Here is a 6704-nt window from a genome sequence, read left to right as displayed (position 1 = left end):
TGCCTTCAAAATGTCACTTAGTTTGGTTCACTAAGCTACACAATCATGGGGAAGACTGCTGATCTGACAGTTGTCCAGAAGACAATTATTGACACCATTCACAAGGTAAGCCACAAACATTCACTGGCTGTTCACAGAGTGCTGTATCCAAGCATGTTAACAGAAAGTTGAGTGGAAAGAAAAAGATGCACGACCAACCAAGAGAACCGCAGCCTTGAGAGGCGTGCCAAGCAAAATCGATTCAAGAATTTAGGTGAACTTCTCAAGGAATGGACTGAGGCTGTGGTCAAGGCATCAAGAGCCGCCACACACAGACGTGTCAAGGAATTTGGCTACAGTTGTCGTATTCCTCTTGTTAAGCCACTCCTGAACCACAGACAATGTCAGAGGCGTCTTACCTGGGCTAAGGAGAAGAAGAAATGGTCCAAAGTCCTCTTTTCAGATGAGAGCAAGTTTTGTATTTCATTTGGAAACCAAGGTCCTATAGTCTGGAGGAAGGGTGGAGAAGCTCATAGCCCAAGTTGCTTGAAGTCCAGTGTTAAGTTTCCACAGTCTGGCACTGCAGTCACTGCACCCATTTACCAAGAAATTTTAGAGCGCTTCATGCTTCCTTCTGCTGACCAGCTTTTTAAAGATGCTGATTTGGCACATGCCCACACTGGCAAAAGCACCAAAAGTTGGTTAAATGACCATGGTGTTGGTGTGCTTGACTGGCCAGCAAACTGACCAAACCTGAACCCCATAGAGAATCTATGGGGTATTGTCAAGAGGAAAATGAGAAACAAGAGACCAAAAAATGCAGATAAGCTAAAGGCCACTGTCAAAGAAACCTGGGCTTCCATACCACCTCAGCAGTGCCACAGACTGATCACCTCCATGCCACACCGAATTGAGGCAGTAATTAAAGCAAAATGAGCTCCTACCAAGTATTAAGTACATATACAGTAATTGAACATATTTTCCAGAAGGCCAACAATTCACTAAAAATGTTTTTTATTGTTCTTATGAAGTATTCTAATTTGTTGAGCCAAATCATCATAATTAAAAGAACCAAAGACTTAAACTACTTTAGTCTGTGTGCATTGAATTTATTTAATAAACAAGTTTCACAATTTGAGTTGAATTACTGAAATAAATGAACTTTTCCAAGACATTCTAATTTATTGAAATGCACCTGTATAAAGTCGGGAATAAAGTCGAAATGATTTAAAAAAAAAAATCGAGAATAAAGTCGAAATGCTTTGAGATTAAACACACAGTGGAGATCAAGATTAGAGAGCAACCTCCAATTTTCTAAATTTCAAGGTCACTGCTTAGTCCGATTTGAAGTTATTGATGTGTTTTACACAAAATAGTTTTTGTTGTTTTTGTTGTAATGTCAAATTTTGAGCAATGAAGATTACCAAGGTGTCTTCATTTCTTCTACCAGAAGAGGTATTTCAATGTGTTTTTTCAATTGTCTGTAATTTCACAGGGTTCACGAAGGTTCAGCGCATTATCTTTTGTTTCCTGGAAAGACTGCAGGAGAGTTCAGAAAGTTCATCTCAATTTATATGCACTGTTACTGGGCATGATGATGATTACCTGTCATAGGCATCTTCATCCTTATCATCATCATCACCACTTTATTAATACAAACACTAAAAGGAAAGAAAAGACAAATGCATAAATCATATGCCTATAACTTACAGAAGCCTACAATTCTATTAAATATGATAATATTCAAATAAATAAATATGTAAATAAAGGCATTTATTTTCAATAAAAAATAAGTTGAAAATAAAGTATCTGGTAGGATACGGTAGGTGTAAGAAGAGCTTTGTTGTACCAGTAAGGTGGCATTCATTTAATAATTTAAATTGTCAATACATTATTATTGCATACTGTTTTATAATGTACTACAAAACTATTTGCACTAAGTAGTATAAATAGCAAAATATCCTGCTATTTTACATAGTGTAATTAGAATCTTTTCTGCTGTTTGCAATTAATAGTGTAAATAGCATCTTTCACTAAGAAAATATGCCATTTTCACTTAATGTAAATAACCTCTATTGCTATTTACACTTGCAAATAGCTGCTGCCTTTAAAAAAGGCAGATAAGTGACCTATATATTTTTATTATAATTAGTTAGATCTTAGCAATGGTGTCTTAAAATCTCCTACCCGTATTTGTAATGACATTTTAATGCGTTCTTCAATTGTCTGTAATTTTACAGGGTTCATGAAGGTTCAACACATGCTGTGGTTTTGTTTTCTGGCTGGACTGAGTCTAGGAGTTCTTTGAGCGCAGGAGCTGTTCTCTTGCAAGGTTTAGCTGCTAAACATGAGCTAAAAAGTGATTTTTTTGTTCATTTGATTGTTAAATTAAAGCATTACATTTTACTATAATAGTGGGGCATGATACTCTGTACTTACATTCAAACTCTTACTGAAAGTAAGAATTCTTCAATCAAGATTTAAGTGATGCTGATTAATCCTGAATAAAAATAGGCAGAAATGCAAGAAATGCTATTTACACTAAGTAAAAATAGCATATTTTCTTAACGATAAATGCTACTTACACTAAGTGCAAATAACAGTGGGTTCTATTTACACTATGTTGAAATAGCTGATATTTATAACACTTATTGCAAATAGACACAATTTTCTGCACCTCAGTATTGTAGTACAGTCGTGGCCAAAAGTTTTGAGAATGGCACAAATATTAGTTTTCACAAAGTTTGCTGCTCAACTGCTTTTAGATCTTTGTTTCAGTTGTTTCTGTGATGTACTGAAATATAATTACAAGCACTTCATACGTTTCAAAGGCTTTTATCGACAATTACAAGACATTTATGCAAAGAGTCAGTATTTGCAGTGTTGGCCCTTCTTTTTCAGGACCTCTGCAATTCGACTGGGCATGCTCTCAATCAACTTCTGGGCCAAATCCTGACTGATAGCAACCCATTCTTTCATAATCACTTCTTGGAGTTTGTCAGAATTAGTGGGTTTTTGTTTGTCCACCCGCCTCTTGAGGATTGACCACAAGTTCTCAATGGGATTAAGATCTGGGGAATTTCCAGGCCATGGACCCAAAATGTCAACGTTTTGGTCCCCGAGCCACTTAGTTATCACTTTTGCCTCATGGCACGGTGCTCCATCATGCTGGAAAATGCATTGTTCTTCACCAAACTGTTGTTGGATTGTTGGAAGAAGTTGCTGTTGGAGGGTGTTTTGGTACCATTCTTTATTCATGGCTGTGTTTTTGGGCAAAATTGTGAGTGAGCCCACTCCCTTGGATGAGAAGCAACCCCACACATGAATGGTCTCAGGATGCTTTACTGTTGGCATGACACAGGACTGATGGTAGCGCTCACCTTTTCTTCTCCGGACAAGCCTTTTTCCAGATGCCCCAAACAATCGGAAAGAGGCTTCATCGGAGAATATGACTTTGCCCCAGTCCTCAGCAGTCCATTCGCCATACTTTTTGCAGAAGATCAATCTGTCCGTGATGTGTTTTTTTTTTTTTTGGAGAGAAGTGGCTTCTTTGCTGCCCTTCTTGACACCAGGCCATCTTCCAAAAGTCTTGGCCTCACTGTTCGTGCAGATGCGCTCACACCTGCCTGCTGCCATTCCTGAGCAAGCTCTGCACTGGTGGCACTCCGATCCCGCAGCTGAATCCTTTTCAGGAGACAATCCTGGCACTTGCTGGACTTTCTTGGACGCCCTGAAGCCTTCTTAACAATGCAGTGGAAAGTTTTTTTCGGGATTAAGTTAATTTTCATGGCAAGGAAGGACTATGCAATTCATCTGATCACTCTTCATAACATTCTGGAGTATATGCAAATTGCTATTATAAAAATTTAAGCAGCAACTTTTCCAATTTCCAATATTTATGTAAATCTCAAAACTTTTGGCCACGACTGTACATTAAAACAGTATTCAATTTAATAAATGGTACTGCCTTATTGGGACAATAAGCCCTCCCTACACTTACCCTAACCCTAACTGATACTTTATTTTCAACTTTTCAATTATGTCCTTCATTTTTATTTAAAATAAATGCCTTTCTGATATGATATGAGATTTGAAAAGGGAGAAAAAAAAGTTTGCCAGAAGGGGGACTCGAACCCGGATCGGTCGGTTCGAAAAGAGTCAAACACATGATTTTTCCTCTGTGCCACTGAAGCCAACAATTAGTGGTCATCTTTTGTAGTGTTGACTATCTCAATCACACATTGGTGGGTGGAGCTAGTGTAAATAGCCTCTGCCAACAAGGCGGGCTATTTGCACTTAATACTCTTTCTCTTTCTGTATTATTTTTTTTAGCAGCTTCATCATCCCATCTTACTGCTGAAGCCATGGCCTCCAAAGAGCTGTAAAGAATGTGCAGGATCCCAATGTGAAGAGGTACCAATCAGAAGAAGGGTATGGAAGTATTTACAAAACATTAGACACTAATCTAGGGTTTGAGTCAGCACATGATCTTGACTGAGATGACAAGCTGCCCACTAATATTTAGTGATTGACCTTGAAATGAAAGAACACACTTATCAATTGTTGAGTATCAGCCATTGCAGTAAGTAGTAATTTAGTAACTTGGAAGTGGAAGTAATACAAGAATACAGTGCATGTCCTCACCTGTGGTTAAGTGCCTTGTTCCTTCCGGAAAGCTCATCACACTTCATCATGATCATCAATGCCATAATAACACAAACAATAACAGGAAGAGAAAAGACAATTTAATTCCACCTACTCCATCCTTCAAGGGCTGTGTTTTAGTAATAGGCCTGCTATTCTGTCTTTTAGTTAAATCCAAATAACATTTATCTAAATAAAATACTTTTAGAAGAGATGTTATTTCTTTCACTTATCCACCTCATTTTTCTGGTAATGTGATAGACTTCCAGTTTATAATACGCCATAGGCAAATAATGAGAAGAGTAACAAAGTGCGATAAATAAGGTAAAAGGTATTTTCATTTTTATTTACAATGCTGCTGTGGGAGCTAAAGAAGGCCAAAAAGACACTGGGCCTCATCAATAAGTGTTTGTGTAAATCGTTCATTAAGCCGTTCTGATGTAAACCCAGCTGTCCAAATACTACACAGACCAACTATCCAATTTGTACAATGACTGAACAACAATGGAGAAGTTAATATTGCTGGTTACTGCACTTTTATATTCGGTAGGTTCATCGAAATGAGATACTAGTAATATGTTACTGTCATGGATATTTCAAATCATGGCCACCAAAGCGTCTCAGCTGGAATAACATTGTATCAACGTTGTAAATGTTCAATGCGGAAGTAATTAAATAAATAAGTCGCTTTCCAGACAAGCCCTGCAGTCCATTCAGAAGGGTTCATCCCTATGCCCTAATGCCTTTAAAGGGTTGACCCTCATGTTTCTTGAAGTGTCCTTCTGCGTCATCGTCCTGTGCCCATATGGAGGTGCCGTCACCATGCAAAAAATTTGTGCAAAGAATCATGGGAGCCGAAGTGTCCATCATTCTGGGTTTGGAACGACCCTTCAATATGGGGGCCATGATTGTTTTTCCTTCGAAGTGCTCTTCGGAGGCCGATATATCCAGGTAGGGCTGGGCGATTAATCGAAAAATAATCGAAATCGACATTCAGAACCTATAATCGTTAAAATTTTTCCAGGAAGATTATTTCAATTACTTTCCCTTTAAAAAACACAAGCGCTCCGTTACGTTATTCCGCCGACATGTCGATGGAGAGCTTAAACAGTATTTATACAGTAAAAAGTATTTACAGGATATACAAGGGTAATTTTATTTAGAGGAGATACTGCTTATTTTCTATTTTTAAAATGAAAAACATTGAAAATTATTTATTTTGTTTCCAATAGTGCAAGTTATTTATTTTCACTAATTTAAGAAAAATGTGACTTTTCGTTTTAAGCAATGCTTGCTTTAATTTCAGTTGTTCAACACTGATGTTCAATTAATAATCATAGATCGTAGATAGTGTGTTTCCTTCAATTATTTTAAAATCAAGTAATGCACCCTTCATCCAAAAATCTCTCGCTTGTAATATGTGAACATATTTACTGTACAAAACTTGTCAGTGAACTATGAGGGCAAAAAAATAATTATTATATAAATATAATTAAATATAATTTTATTAATAAATAAAATAATCGTTCATTAATCGTAATCGGGTTAAAATGTTCAATTAATCGAGATTTTGATTCTAAGCCAAATTGCCCAGCCCTATATCCAGGGCTCGACTTGAGGGGGGATGTAGGGGCTGTCATCCTGCTTGTTGAAAAAAATTAGAAAAAGCTTCCCATCTGTAAAACCACCATTTCCCCCTTACCATCCCCTTTGGATTAATAATGATGTGTATTACGTACAATGCATAGTGCAAAATAAATATAAAAATTCTCTATATATATATTTTTGCTTTTATTTTTTTAAAGCAGCCCAAATTTTGTCTACCCGCCCAATGCGTTATTCTCCGGTCCAAGCCGATCAAAAGAAGCCCAATTGGGCGGAAACCCGCCCAATCTGGCAACACTGAAGCCTGGAGCAATGGGCGTGCCAAAAGGTTTCTTATTGGTGAAAGGAGTTTTACGGCCAATCAGCGTTAAACTTTTGTTTCACATTCCAGTCCAGCAGATGGCGGTAAAGCACTTTTGAGTTGTTTGCAAACCACCAAACAAACTTTAAGAAGAAGAAGAAGCCCAATCTGCGTT

The sequence above is a fragment of the Garra rufa genome, chromosome 9 (assembly GCF_049309525.1).
Source record: "Garra rufa chromosome 9, GarRuf1.0, whole genome shotgun sequence".
In the NCBI taxonomy this organism is placed as follows: Eukaryota; Metazoa; Chordata; class Actinopteri; order Cypriniformes; family Cyprinidae; genus Garra; species Garra rufa.
Note: the sequence above shows the minus strand (reverse complement) of the source record.